Here is a 16,060-nt window from a genome sequence, read left to right as displayed (position 1 = left end):
CTGTGTTGATTTTTGTTTGTAATACTTTGTACAGAAGCCCTGGGACCTTACTGGAAGCCCTGAAAGAGTATTTTCTGGTTGTCTGTTTACAGAAGTCCTGGACGAGGTTTTCTGAGGTCCTGAGACGTTCCTGATGATTTCTTTTTACCTCTAGGACCTTGTTTCTGTGTCTGTGTTGATTTCTATGTTAATACTTTTTGTTGACCTCTTGGACCTTGTTTGTGGTCTGTGTTGATTTCACAGGCAGACAGTGAATTGATAATGGTGCTTGCAGTGCTTATGAATGTTGTTTTGATTCTGTTAAGCTTTGTCTTCCCAGGAACAGGAACAATGAAGGACTTGAGATGGACTGGATACTGTGAGGTTCAATATGGAACTGAATGAGGAACTGGACAAGGAACAGGATGAGGAGATGGATGAGGAGCTGAGAGCTGCTTACCTTTGAATTCAGCTGATAGTTGGGTAGATTCAGGCAGGAGCTGGGACCATGGAAGGGGAACCATGGAATCTGAGAGCCAGCCTTGAATCAAGATGAAAAGATTTCCCCTTGGGTACTTAATGCTGATTGAGAATATCATGATTTACTGTGACCTAGGGGTGGAGAGCTTTGATCTTCGTACTTTGTGTCTCTAAAGGAGGATTGCTCCTTAAAGATGATTGAGTTAAGGACTTACTGAATGATATCTTTTGTTTAAAACTATGTGGCCACTTTAGTGGTAGGTTGTTATATTATAATATTGTGAATGTTGTACTTTGGTTTCTGTGAATGTTTTGCTTTAGTTTACTGCGGAATAAATAAAGAATACCCTGTACTGTTTGATCAGAACCTCAAAGCTGTTCACAGCAGCAGTCCTCTGGAAAGCTGCTCATTCTTGACTCCACAACTAGCACCTCTGATATGAGCACTTGCCAAGCCCTTTTCAGGGATGCTGAAACACATTTGGTGTCCACCTTTACCCAACTCTCACATATAGCTCCAAGAAGTTGTAATGAGAGTCATGGCCACATCCCCATAAAACCTCTGAGGAGATGAGCTAAAGCAGATTGAGAATAACTGACCTCAAATTTGTCAATTAGGGGGATGTCTATCTCTAGCACATGAAGATTCCCCCAAGGAATAGGTGGATGAAAACAATTTGCTGCAAGGGCCATGAAGGAGACTGAAACAGGAATGCTTAGAGCTTGGTCAGACCTCAAAGATCATCTGTTGCATCCTGTGCCATCTTGACTTTTGTCCTGCCACTGGAATTTGATGACTCTTCTCATGCTACTCTTGCTTCTTGTACTTGAAAGTCAAATTTTCTATTCAACTCTGGTTTTTTCATCAACAATTCTTGAAAATCCTCTTTTTCATTGAATGACTATATTTTCTCCTGAAGCATTATACTCAGTTTTGCTGGTTAGGTGATTCTTGGTTTTAATCCTAGCTCCTTTGACCTCCAGAATATAATATTCCAAGCCTTTCAATCCCTTAAAGTAGACACTGCTAGGTCTTGTGTTATCCTGATTGTGTTTCCATATTACTCAAATTGTTTCTTCCTGACTGCTTGCAGTATTTTCTCCTTTACTTGGGAACTTTGGAATTTGGCTATAATATTCCCAGGAGTTATCTTTTTGGGATCCTTTTCAAGAGATGATAGGTGATTTTTTTTTCAGTTTCTATGTTTCTCTCTGGTTCTAGAACATCAGGGCAATTTTGCTTGATAATTACTTGAAAGGTGCTGTCCAGGCTCTTTTTTTGATCATGGCTTTGATGTAGTCCAGTAATTTTTAAATTATCTCTCCTGACTCTATTTTCCAGTTCAGTGGTTATTCCAACGAGATATTTCTCATTGCCTTATTTTTGGCATTTTTTGGATCTGTTTTATGGTATCTTGATTTATCATAAAGCCATTAACTTCCATTTATTCCAATCTAATTTTAAAGGAATTACTCTCTTCAATGAGTTTTTGAAATACCTTTTCCATCAGGCAAATTCATCTTTATAATGCATTCTTCTCCTCATTGGCTTTTTGGGCCTCTTTTGCCATTTGAGTTAGTCTATTTTTTTTTTTACTTTTTTTGAGAGCAATTGGGGTTAAGTGACTTGCCCAAGGTCACAGGGACACTTTTCGTGTTCAAGTGTCTGAGGCCGGATTTGAACTCAAGTCCTCCTGACTCTAGGGCCGGTTCTCTATTCACTGCACCACCTAGCCGCCCCCTTAGTCTATATTATTAAGGTCTTATTTTCTTCAGTGGTTTTTGGGTCCCCTTTAGCAGGCTGTTGACTCACTTTTCCTGATTTTCTTGCATTATTCTCATTTCTTTTCCAAATTTTTCATCCACTTCTCTTATTTGATTTTCAAAATCCTTCTTGAGCTGCTCCATTGCTTTAAACAGCTCATATTTTTTTTGGAAGCTTTTGATTCAGGAGTTCTGACTTTGTTTCTACCTCCCATTCCATGCTTTGTTCCTTTTTGTCACCCAAAAAGGAGTCTAAGATGTAATTGCTCTGCTTGCTTTGCTTCCTCTGCTTGCTCATGTTGCCAGCTAATAACTTGTCATATGAACTCTTTGCCATGGTAGAACTCTTCTTCCAGAATTGAGAGAGCTTTGTCCTTAATTGCTGTGTTTTTTGCAGCTGCTGGAGCTATTAGTAGGGTTTCCTGTCTAAAGCACCCACAAGATCTGGCTCACTGGGCACACAGGCCAGGACGGCCACCCAAGACTGCTTTCCAGATCCAAGCAGGTCAAAGCAAGCATGATTACACTTTGACTGGCCGTTTGGTCTCCCTACAATCTGCAGGCCAGGAGCTCCTGAGGCAGCCACATGTTTCAGCCACCACACTTTCACTGCTTCTCCCCTACCAGCAGGGGCTTAACCACACTCTTCAGTGCCCTCTTGTTGGCTATACAACAGGTTTCCATGCTGACCTTTTACTTTGTCTTTGGCGTTTATGGGTTGAGAAGTCTGGAAAATGACACAGCTGCTGGTGATTCACTCTCTTGAAATCTGCTCTGGCCACTGCTGATCAGGGCCACCCTGGAGCCAGAACCACATGGCTCACATTCACTGAGCTTGGCTCCCAGCCTGATGTGATAGAACCTTCCTGTCCACCTGCCGGGATGCCTTCAGCAGATTTTTTTTCTCTCTGTCACTTCATGTGTTCTGTAGCTCTAAAATTTGTTTAGATTCATTTTTTTACATGTCTTGGAAGTAATTGGAGTGGGAGCTCACACCAAGTTTGTGCTTCTACTCTGCCATCTTAATGTTTTTTTTAATAACTTGTTTACTCTTAGACTCTGTGTAATCCAATTTATCAGATGTTGGATCACACCATAGTTGTCATCCAACATTTGGATTATTTAAGATACACAATATTTGTCTCCCTACTTGAAGTGTTTCTGCTACTTTATTCCATGCATCACATGGCTTTCCCATTGGAACCCCTGTACACACAGGATCTTGTGAGCTCCTTGGGAGCAAGGAATGTCATTTTCCATACTTTGTAGTCTCAATATTTAGTCCATTGCCTGCCACATAGTAGCCATTTAATAAATATTTACTGAGAGCTGACTATGCCCCAACCTTGCTCAATAGTTGTTAGAGGTTCTTTCTTGTCCCAAAGAAAAGGTAACTGGTGACACAGTAGAAAGCATACTAGCCTAGAGTCTGGAAGAACTGAGCTTAAATACAGCCTCAGAATTTTACTAGTTATGTTACCTGGGCAAATAAATTAATTCCCATTAACCTCTATTTCCCAAACTATAAAATAGGAGCTATAAACACACCTATCTCACAGAGATGTTGTGAGGATTAAATGAGATTTTTTAAATTAAATTATATTTTATTATTTAAAAATATTATTTTTATTAAATGGGATAAAATTTTCTTAAAAAGTGCTTAGCACAGTGCCTTACACATAGTAAGTGCCAGATAAATGCCTATTCCTTCCCTTCTCTAGTATATCTATAGGTATAGCTATATTCTATATTACTATAGACATAGATAGATAGATAGATATACCATATAACTATAGATATGGGATATATTAGAACTGGAAACACCTATGACTATGTGTTTGTGTATATATACATACACACATACATTCATACATGTATACATATACACACATATATAGACACATATTTGCATTAATGCCTTTGGTTTTAATGTCACAAGTGTTTCCATTTCTTTTATAGCCCACATGCTTCTTCCACATATTTATTAATTGAGCCCCTCCCTTATAATGAAACCAGCTAAGTAAATACAGTTTATGGATCTTTTCATAACCTTGTTTCCCTACCTCTCAAATAAAAGGAGATTATTTTTTCATCTTTTAGAGGAAAAAAAGATTAATCATCTCTATTTTGTGGGGTGGCAGAAGGGTTGCTCACTAAACCTCTTACAAATTGACTTCTGTAAGCAGAGTTGATGAAAACATTGAAGACAATTGCAAATAACATAGAGATGTCTCTACTATCCTGTCCCTTTATAAAATATAAAGAAATTCATCATCAGATTTGATAGAATTATATATCACCTTAGCCATTCTCTGATCAAGGATCAGCTCTACCTTTGCTGGCCCTTTAATAAAGGATATATTTTCTCTTTAATGAACAGTCAAGTGAGAATATGGCTCTGAGAACTCTGATCTTGGTAGCAGAGGATAATTTGTGGAAGAAGAAGCATTCTTAAGCAGTAATAATTTCTCACATCTGGAGGAAAGGTGAGAATTTCTCTAAAACCCTTCCCCCACCCCCACTCCCAATCCATTATAACATTTTGTAGAGATATTCACACAGGAAGAGATACCACGTTCTTTAGGGAACAGTATTGAGAAGAGAGGCAAAAAACAACTTTGGGTTATGTCAACTCTATGAATCGAGAGTCAGCCCTGGCTGTGGAGAATTAATCTGTGGAGAGCAATTGGTCCAGGGACCCAGCTGAGTGACCTGTGCAGTAGTGATGTAGTCTGCAGAGGGAGAAGCACACAGATAGGAAAGAAGGAATCACAAAGTCCCTACAGTGCCAGAAGGTTGAGTCATTTTACTAGATATCTCCCCTGAATGTATTACTCTCTAATACTATTCTCTTACTATGTGCTAAGTATCCCCATTAGCCCTATATGCAGTTATAGAAAAATGTGCCCCAAGTTAATTGGGAGTATTTTGCTGCTATTGTTCTTGCAAGGTCATATCAGTCAATTTCTTTCTTTGAGCTAATTGTATCTACTTGCTGACTTACAAAAAAAAAAAAAACTAACCAAAACAGCACACCAATGCATGCTTATAAGCTATGGATTTTGGAGTGTAGAACCATATAATACCTGAATCTGCAAGTGCAAGTTAGGATTGTAAAGGTGGGAAATTTAACACAGAAAAGATACTATATTATCAATAAATATTTGGTTTCGTTTTAGTTTTGTTTTGTTTCATTTGCATTATCATATTAATTGGACATAGTATTGTCCTGTTATTGAATACTTAATTCTGAATCATCTTCTCATAATTTGTAGCCTTATTACTTCTTTGAATTTGAATGACCATAACTATATTGTCACAGAGTCCATAATTCAAGCAAAATGGAATTTCTCCTCATATTCGTCTTTCAGTATCCTTATCTTTTTGATGGGATTCTTTCCTGATATCCCAATTATTGTTTTTTGCCTCTTCATGAAATTATATTGTACTTTACTTGCATGAGCATATATTGTTTCCTCCAGTAATATATTTGTCTTGGTTTTAGGAATGGTCTTTTTTTTTCTTTTGTTTTTGAATCCTTGGCTCCTAGTATCATGCCTGTCACATAGTATATACATAATACATTTAATTACATGAAACTGAAATTAATTGAATGCCCTACTTGTCAAGCACCTTGTATAAAGATGAGGAATCATGGACAGCCATAATTTAAATAATTTTCCATCTTCAAATGTCAATTACAAATAACTATTATTAAAAATTCAAGCAATTTCTTCTGGAAAAACATCATTTGCTTTCCTAAAACCCTCTGACAAGGTTGCCTGCTTTTTATTATTTTCTTCTCTAGTTCTATCTCTTTTCATGATGGCTAAGCCATGGTAGGTCCTTTGTTCTCTGTTTACTGAAAATAGAAATGCTTCAGAGGAAGAGAATGGCACTTTGAAGGCAGAATATATATCAAGGTGATGATTAAGTGATTACCTTTTCTAATAAATAAAACATTTCCTTTGGTATTTTATTCGCCTATCCTAGATGCTTACAAAACTACTAAAAATCCTTTTTATCATAGGTACTTCTTCTTGCTATTTTCTTATTTCTTATCTGTATTTACCTTTGCTTTTCCTTTCTTCTTAAAAATGCTATCCAATTTTTACTCTCATTAGTGAAATGTTAACTTTTGTTTCCTAAACGGAATATATCTGGTATATTTTCTCCAGCAGCTTAATCCAGTAATACAAATATTTTTCTCTATTTGTCTATTATCCCTTATGTAATTAAAGACCTTTGCATTGTGGCTATATAAATGAAATTTGTATTTTATATTGTCAAAATTAATTTTGCAAATCGGTGTTTATGCACATGCATGCCTTGATTCCTTCTTTAATCTCTTTTCAAATGCTCTTCAGACCTATGTTATATAACTTTACCCTTTGATTTCATAGCAGCATTATCTTTCCTCCCCACCCCCACCCCTTTCTAAACACCAAGCATTGACTATATTCTCTTCTGTATGCCATGTATTTCTTCCAGTGTTTGCTTTTATTATTCTCAACACTTTTTTATAATTATGGCAAAGGTTTGGCCAATGCAAATGAAAAATAATCCCCATTTTGGTCAGTTTGACTTCATTAAGATCATCTATATTATAACATGATAATATTTTCAGTAAAAAGATAGGCCTGAAAATTTCAAAACTGAAGCTATTATTTTTGATTTCCCTTCACCATCTATAATTAATCACCAAGGAACAGATCGTAATTGATACTTTCAGTAGTCAGTGTCCTTAGCTCCTCTGCCCCTTGGGCTATGCAATACTCCATATCCCAAATTCAACCAACTGTGTGAAATGAAGGGGGATAAATGGACTTGGAAGCTTAATTTACTTTCTAATACCCCATTTAGTACCTCAAAGATTGGGTCATCAAATCTACCCTCCTATTCTTTAAAATTATAGAAAGTTCATCTATTTTTTCCCTTACTTTGCAGGACACTACTAATGCAAAATGACTGGTTCGGAGAATATGACATGGTGTTCTCTTAGTTCATAAACCCACCACATGACAATAAAAAATATCACAGTTTGAAAGTTTTCTATCAAATTTGGAGAGAGGCAGATGGCAGGAAATGACAAGATGTTTTCAAAAGCAGAAGATATATCACCTTCAGATTTTAGAGATCAACATAATGACTTACAAAGTTGTTTAAAACCTGTGACAATCAGATCATGAAGTCATTTAATCAAAGAATATATAATATGATGCACAAATATATCTTATATTCAATGTTGCCTTGTAAAATTATGATTATTTTTCTAATGATGCTTCCATTTACAAAAAAATTCATTTTGGGAAATATTGTTGGTCTTTATAAGGTGGATATTCATTTACTGCTGTTTAACACTAAAACTATAATGTTCCTCCCTAGTCTTTCAATAATTATTTTGCTTTGTAAATTATCTGGATTGGATAATTACTTTGTTCAAGTAAACCAGATCATTACACTATCTGTTCTATAATTATTGCATTTGGCATTAGCCTTGTCTAAATGACTTAAAATGGAAATAAAAAATTGAAGTCTCCCTACCTTCCTTGTCTTCTTGTCTTAAGGCTTCTCCAAGTTTCAGGCAATTCAAAAAACTACTTGGAATGTCCAGCAGAGGAAGCTACTTAGAATTTTGGGGGACCACCATCTATATTGAAGTTACTGAGAAATAACAGAGGAATGTGAGGATTTAGAGAAAGAGCTGATCCAGTTACATAAATTAATTCAGGAACTCCAAGTATTCACAAGTCAGGATCAATGTACAACATAATATCACAAGATATCAGATCTATAGATGTGAGGGGAGACCCAGAGACCACTTAGTACAAACTCCTAACTTTAAAGATATGAAAACTGAGACCAAGACTTTACACTCTGTATATATGTTTGCATTTTTAAAATTGAGACCATTCTCTTAAAGCTCCTTCCCTCCTCATTTCATATCACTCAGATTACTTCTGCCATTATCTCCAACTTCATCCCTGTGTCACATAAGAGGCATGAAAGAGCCCACATGGAAAGAAATTTTCTATTTGTCTTGCAGAGGACCTTTTAAAAATGTATTCCCTTGAATTAGAGTGTACATTCCTGGCACATAGGAATTATATCTCTTTTTCTGTTTTTATCCCAGTACTTGGTCCTGTATTTGGTACTAAATATGTCCTTTTCATTCATCAATTCATTCAAGTGAAAAAAAAAGTAACAATGGACTTCTCTTTTGACTTTTCAGTCTCTTTTGGATTGGATTTTTGATTTCCTCAGTTCAGTGCATTCATTCCTCATGAGGAAATGTTCTCTATAAAAGCAGATCAGAAACTCTCATGTATCTTTAAGACTTAGAGTGTTATCTGGGGTACAGAGAGGTAAAGTGACCCATTGGGAATTGCACAGCCAGGATTTGTCAGAGGTTGGAACTGAGCCCAGTTCTTGCTAACTCATTATCTAATGACTGGCTCATTATCTACTGCCATGCTGCCTTTTCAGTGTGTTATAAAATCATTTGCTGATATGTCAAATAATTTTATGCTAATATTTTTCATTACAATCTTTCTATCTGCATGAAATTGATTTTCACAAAAGCCTTAAACACTTTGTGCTAACAGGTATCCTAAAATTTTCTTGCTCCTATGACAGTTAAAGAGAACAGTAGCCAATTTGTTTTGCATTTACATTTAGTATCCTATTAACTAACATAGTAAATAACTGAGAGATCTCCAATAAAGAGATTATCCTGAAGTAGACCTGCATATACCCCCAACAAATTTCTATGAACTCTTAGCTACTTAGTATGGTCATTTATGCTAGGGAATGATACCCAAACAAATCATCAATACTTAAACAGCTATCAAAATTATAAACTTCATTCTGCAGAATCCAAAAGTCACCCATGCATAATTTGAAAGAAATTTGAGGAAAACAATCATTGGAGTGCAGAAGCTCTTATTGAATCATCCTGTTGAAATTCTACATAAGAATTTCTTGGCATGCAGTTCAAATCATTGCATTTATGAATGATGTCAGAAATTTCCTTTTAGGGACAGGAAACTTTGCCAATGATCTTAGGGAAAAACCTCAGAGGAATAGTTTGTTCTTGTTATTGTTATTTTAAATAGAAGGTATAATATACAATTTTGTATATGACAGGTAAATAAATTTCTGCTAATAAAAGACTCACCTAACTGTTTTCATTGACCTAAATTGCTTGTCTTCCAAAATACTTAACTTTATCAGGAATTGAAGGTAATGTTTTCATCATCAGAGTAAAGATACAAGCACACCAGGACAATTTACTCATCTCATGACACAAAAATCATGGACCAAAACGCAAAATAAGAAATGTGTTTTTAGATGTGAACAATGTGGGAGTAAGTTTGCTTGACTGTTCTTTTGCAATACAAAGCTTTTGTATTTCTTTTTTATGTTTGATTTTTTTCAGTGTTTGAAGAGTAAAGGGAGAAAATAAATGTTTGATAAAAGAAAAAACAATTAAAAGAACTGTCATTGACCTGCATATATTATTAAACTGTCCTCTAAACATCCAGAAAAGGAAAAAATAGCCCAAGCTTAGCAACTGGCTTTTACAAGTTCTCTTATTCACACACTGAGCATTGTAAGCTGCACAAGATTAAAGGATGCTGGTCACTGAATTCAGGTGAGCAGTTTATTCATCTGCAAGCAATATATTATTAGCTAATATGAACAGCATGAGAATAAAATATATCCTCCATGACAGAATCAAAATTACCTTCTTCCTTTAAAAGGAGAGTTACCTGGCCCAAAAATTATGAAGATAGACTAGGAGAATAGCAAAATTCCTTTGGAATTATGTGTTATATTCCATATTAATCTGAAATGAATTCACTGTGATTAATGTTACTTCAATGAATACCAAGTGAAAGAATAATTATCCTCCACTTATTTTAAAGTATTACCTTCAGTATATAATTCACACAGAAGGTTACATTCAATTTACAATAATGTTAAGAGCTTAGCTTAAACTGATAAAAAAGGAAATTCAGACTTAAAGCTGAAAATATCCTTAACATATCCATGGTGTCTTGATCTTAGAATACACATAGTAAAAACCAGCTATGGTATAAATTAACATATTTTAAATGTTTCAGTGTAATTTATTTCCCTAATTAAAAGGAAATTAACTGTCATAAAAGGAAGAAAATTCTATATTAAGGCTACATAAAAAGAATGCATGCATGTATTTCATATGTAGTTTTGTAAGCTGTGACACATATGTGTGCTACCTTGAGCAAACAACAAAATCTTAACATTTCTTTCTTTTTCTTGTGACATGAACTTCTTTTTGTTCAGGGAGATGAAGCCCACTGAAACATAACCAATATGTTTCTTTATATGACAGCTGTGTATGAGTAGGTGTGCTAGAACATCCAGTCATCATAAATGTGTTAAAGATATTCTCAGATTTAACTCAAAGTTACAGTGACCCATTGTTGTACTTGGGATATCAGCAAAAGGCAGCAGAGGCCCCCAGAGCATAGGTGGGTTTTCAGATCAGCTTATGAGAGAACACATGTGTTATTAGGGCTGGATAGGACAAACATAATCCGTGTTACTGAAAGGAGCATCCTATCAATGAGGTCACATAGCTATTTAATAATTTGAGTATGTCTATGAAATTCAAGGATGCTAAAACTGTTCACATGTGCTAAGTACTTTCAAAAAGCTTTCTTCAAAATCCTATTCCCTAATGTAATATAATAGTTCACACATTAATAATAACTTCACCTATACATAGACCTTCAAGGTTTATAAAGTATTTCCCTCACAACTGCCATGTGAAGGAGGTATGGCAATTATTAAATCCTTTTTTACATGGATTAAGCAACTAAAATTCAGAGAAGTTACATGATTTTCCTGGTTTTTTTTAATATTTTACATACCTTTTTTATTTCCTTAGAATGCTTAGATGCCTTTTTTTCATTAACCATCCACTTTTCCTTTCTATAGAACCATATTCCATTTTCCTTGACTATAAGCCTATATTCTTTGTCATATGAAACATTGTATTCCTTTTTCTCTAGTTCACAATGGTAGCTACTAAATTATGTGTGACATTGAATATTTTTTCTCAGTACTTGAATTCCTTATGTCTTCTAGCAGTGTTTTTTCTCTGACCAGTAAATTCTAGATTTTGATGATAATATTCCTACACATTTTCACTTTCCTTTCTTGTGCTAATATGAATAGGAAGTTCTTTTGTTGTTGTTTCCTAAATGATCTGTTCTGTGTGTGTGAGGACTTTCAGGGAGTCCAATAATGTTCAAATTCATTCTCTTTGATGTGTTTTCTTAGTTGTTTTTCACAGGAAATATATTAGTCTTCTATTGTTTCAATATTTTAACTATATTTTAGTTCCTTATTTTCTTACAGTCATTAATTTCTATTTCACTCATTCTTATTTTCAAAGTTTTGCATCTCTTGTTCTCTTTCAAAGTTTCTCCCTCCAAAACTCTCATTTTTCCTACATTTATTTCCTATACTGTTTTTATTTAATTTATAACATCATTTTAAACTCCTTAAAAATAAACAAAAGAAAAAAAGAAAACACACTGTTCTAGAAATTCTGATTGATCTTGTCCCTAATTTGCATATAGTTTTTAACTATTTCTGAGGTTTTCAGCTCTTTGCTGCTTTCCTCAACTTTCCAGGCTCCCTTTCCTTTTTTGTTTTTAATTAACATACCTCTAATTGCCCCAAGGCATAAATCTGATAAAAAATATTTGGTCCCAGTGTTTGCCTACTATCTGACAGATTCATCAGGTTAAAAGCCACCATTTCAGTGGCCTATCCCAATAGTGAGCTCTAGGCTAAGTCCCTAACCTATTTTCAAGGTACTACTCTTATATAGCACTGTTCTGGTGTCTGGGGCTAAGTTTATGATATTTTCTGGAAAATTAGGGATCTGGCCCAGTCCTGATTATTGCCCTGGGGACTAAATTCTTTAACTGGCCCCTCTGTCAGACCCTATACTAGTTACTTGTCATGGCCCAGAGATAAGTCTATGATCCTCTCTGAGCACCCATGGTACTTGTCTATGTTCTCTTACTCATTCCAGTAGAAGACCCCCTGTAAATTCTTCTGGAAGACCCCTGATTAATAATCTGAGCCTAGGGTTGAGTATTTGATATTGGCTCATCTCTCTTTGACATTTTCTTCACTGGTGAATTGGATGTGGGCACAATTTGTGATGTTAGATTAGAAACATTTTTGATAGTAGCTTTCTTAAGTTTCCTGATGTATAATTGTTCTGATTTATGAGTAGTCCTAGTGGGAGCTTAACTTATACTGCCAACTGTTTTAGTTTCTTCTTATTTGCTTACATTCTGATTGTGGAATACCTGAATTACAGTTTTAGTAAAGGTTCAAGTAAGGGATATTAGAATTTGAACTTCAAGTTCCCACTCCTGATATTCTAAAGGAAAGATATAATTTTGGAATTGAACTCTTCAATGAGAGTTGGAGATGGGATAAAGATGCTTAGTACTTGTGTGATTTAACGATATGGTTCATATATGTCCATCCATCCTAGAATTGTAAAAAAGAATACATTGATGATCAATTAATTTGTAGAATTGCTTGTGTAAATCTTACATTCAAAGGTTTTGATCTTTAGTGTTATGATTTCAAAGAAAAGTTTGTTTCATTTTCTGCTTTTACATCTTTCTTAACCATTTTTGTAGGTTCCTATCAGTGAATGTGAGCCATCAAATGTGGTTTGTCATTGGTTTCTGTCTTCCTATGAAAAAATACCCAGGTTTTAGATTGAGCTGTTTAAATAATTCATTCCTGCTTTGAAATTATATTTAAAAACAATTTAATATTTCAAGCAACTGATCAAAATTTGACAAATTTTACTTGCAATCAAAACCAATTTGTATATACATACATGAATACACATATATACATAGGTATATGTGTGTGTATGTATATATATATATGTATATGTACATGTATTTGTGTTTAAAAAAAATAGCATGTGCTTGCCCTGGTGTATTAACAAAACTAAATATCCCTTCTAACCTCTGAAATCTCCCTTATAATATTATTTTAGTTGTTGTAGTCTTTAGATTTCATATTGTGCTTCTAAGAAATATTAGGAAAAGGGAGATCACCATTTGTGCAGTACCTACTGTGTCAGGAATTGCTTTGTTTTTTTTTTTAATTTTACAAGTATCTGAATCTTTACAAGCTGTGAGTTGGATGCAATTTTATCCCTATTTTACAGGTAAGGAAACTGAGACAGAGAAATTAGTGACTTGCCATATAGGCAGTAAACATCTGAATCCAGATTTAAACTCAGATCTTCGTGACTCTACATGCACTGCTCTATCCACTCAGTCAACAATTGCCTACATTAACCATATACCCTAATTATCTACACCAGATATTCAATATTATATTTTAATTATATTTCTGGCCCAAATATCCTTTGTTGTGACATAAATTTTTTTTTTCTGAGAAAATTCCTAACTTAGACCTGTCATTCCCCAATAATGCAGTCTTACCCATTATCTTCTCATCCTCTCTATATAGCCTGATAATTAGGGTGCAAGGACCTTCTGAAATATGGTTTTGTCTATCCTTATAAAACTCAATATGCCAAATTTACCCAAATTATCAATAACATCTTTCATAGGGCTCTTAATCTATTTATTTCCAAGGTATTATGTATTATTCCTTTTACTAGGAGTCCTCTGTGCAGCTCTAACTACATTGATTTTTTTTAAAAAAAGAAGACACAGATATCACCAAAGAGAAATTATATATATATATATTGCACTTGTAATGGATGCAAGAAATCATATGATATTATAATATTACTAGACACAGACGCAAATTTGTATCAAATAGACCAGTTTGACTTGCAAAAGAATCATATCTGAATATTATCCAAATTACTTTCTTAAAGTATAATTTTCTATAGTGGATCCCTGTAAAATTATGCTATCTAAGAAAGTGCTTCGACTATACATTCTCTTCAAAGGTTAGCCTGCAAAGGTAAAGAGCACCTAAATAGGCCTCAGATAAGTACTTACAATGTATTGAATGAACTGTCCCTATCTTCTCTTTGATCTATTGGATCAGATTGATCAATTCAATGTGCACCCATGCTGTAGATAGGTGTTTTCCCAAGGAGGTATATAGGGTTATTTGTGGGGCAGCTGCTATGACTAACTTTCTGGATCTTAAAGATAAATGCATGCTATTAGCCCTGAGCCATGTTACATTTGTGGTCCCAAGAGCAAATTGGGATGTTTTCTATTTATCAAATCAAACCGATAATTACATTAATAATTAATCCATTAATAAAATTCCATTCCATATAATTCCATTATATTTTACTAAATATAAAGCAAAACAAGAATAATTATAGCATGGAATTCTGTCCATAAACCTAAGGTATACTACTTATCCCTTCAGACGCCAAAATGCATAGTGTGTATAGTGGAGAGTGAATACATACATGAAATATGATAATAGTGAGTTCACATTTTTTTAAGAACAAATATTCCAAAGGAGACCTGTAGAACTCTGGAATGGAAAGCCTGAATATATTGTCTTTTCCTGATGAATACTCTGTGCAAAGGTGCATTTTGAACTTTAGGTTGGTATTGGAGAAGTGACCTCCCTGTTAATGTGGTAGTCTCTTTGCTAAGCTAGGGTAGTCCTCCATTGGCAGGAAACACATCTATGCTGGCTACTCTGCTCTTCTGATGCCCTTGATCTGCACATTGTCATTGCAGATGCAGTGTTATACTCATTCAGAAAATGCAGCTTGTATTTGCAGATCTTCTCCAGCATTTCTCCCTTGGTAGCTTCTGTGGAGTTTTTAACTCCAAGGTAACAAATATCAATGAAGAAAGAAAGGGCAGACTTTTTCTTTTTCACCATTCAGTATATGGCAGTGCAAAGGAAGATAAAATATTTTTTCCATCAGATTCTGAGATTAATTATCATAACCAACTTCTTGGTTGAAAGCAGGGTCTGTTTCGTGAGATATGTCACTTCTACGTCATGGTTGTAAACTGAATCATATTTTTTTCAACTAAGTTAAAACTGAGGAATATGTATTTGTCCAATAACCACAAAACAGCAATGGGGATCAGGATTCTCCTCCTATTTACTCCAAAGTCCTCCTATTATTCATATGAAAATTATATGACAAGAAATGCATTGCAGGTATCTTTACCATAGTTATGTGCCTTATCTCTGCATATTGCTTTCTTAGAGTTTTTTGTTTCTTCAAAGAATCAGAGTGAAGAAAAATGAACAAACACTTTGGCCATTGTTTTACTTTACTAGTCACCACAATGATTTTCATCATCTTCAGTTCTAATCCAGATGCATGTCAGGATATATAACCTTACTAATTATAATTACAAACTTCAAAAAATTCACAACCTCTTTCTTATTTATTAATCAGTCTCCACCCCAGTTTGTTAGAAGACCAATTTTCTGATAAGATTTTTTTTATCTCTCTATAAATATAAAAATATAATATAATATATACATATTATAAAAATATAAATATAAAAAAAATAAAATTTAAAAAAATATATTTTTTATCTCTCTGTAAATATAAAAAAAGAACCATAATCTCCTAGGTATTGAATAAGGTATGGGAAATGTACTTCTCCCTCCTTTTTGAAAAAATGGAGGAGTAGAGGCCAGGCACAATGTATTTTTTTCAGAATGTATTGATGTGTTCTTTCTTCCTTCCTACCTTTTTTAATTCTTTACTTTTTTCCTTCCTTCCTTCCTTCCTTCCTTCCTTCCTTCCTTCCTTCCTTCCTTCCTT

Source organism: Petaurus breviceps, unplaced genomic scaffold (assembly GCF_028583685.1).
Source record: "Petaurus breviceps papuanus isolate PSGF00001 unplaced genomic scaffold, PetGlider_PUasm1.0 184, whole genome shotgun sequence".
NCBI lineage: Eukaryota > Metazoa > Chordata > Mammalia > Diprotodontia > Petauridae > Petaurus > Petaurus breviceps.
This window is presented reverse-complemented; position numbering follows the sequence as displayed.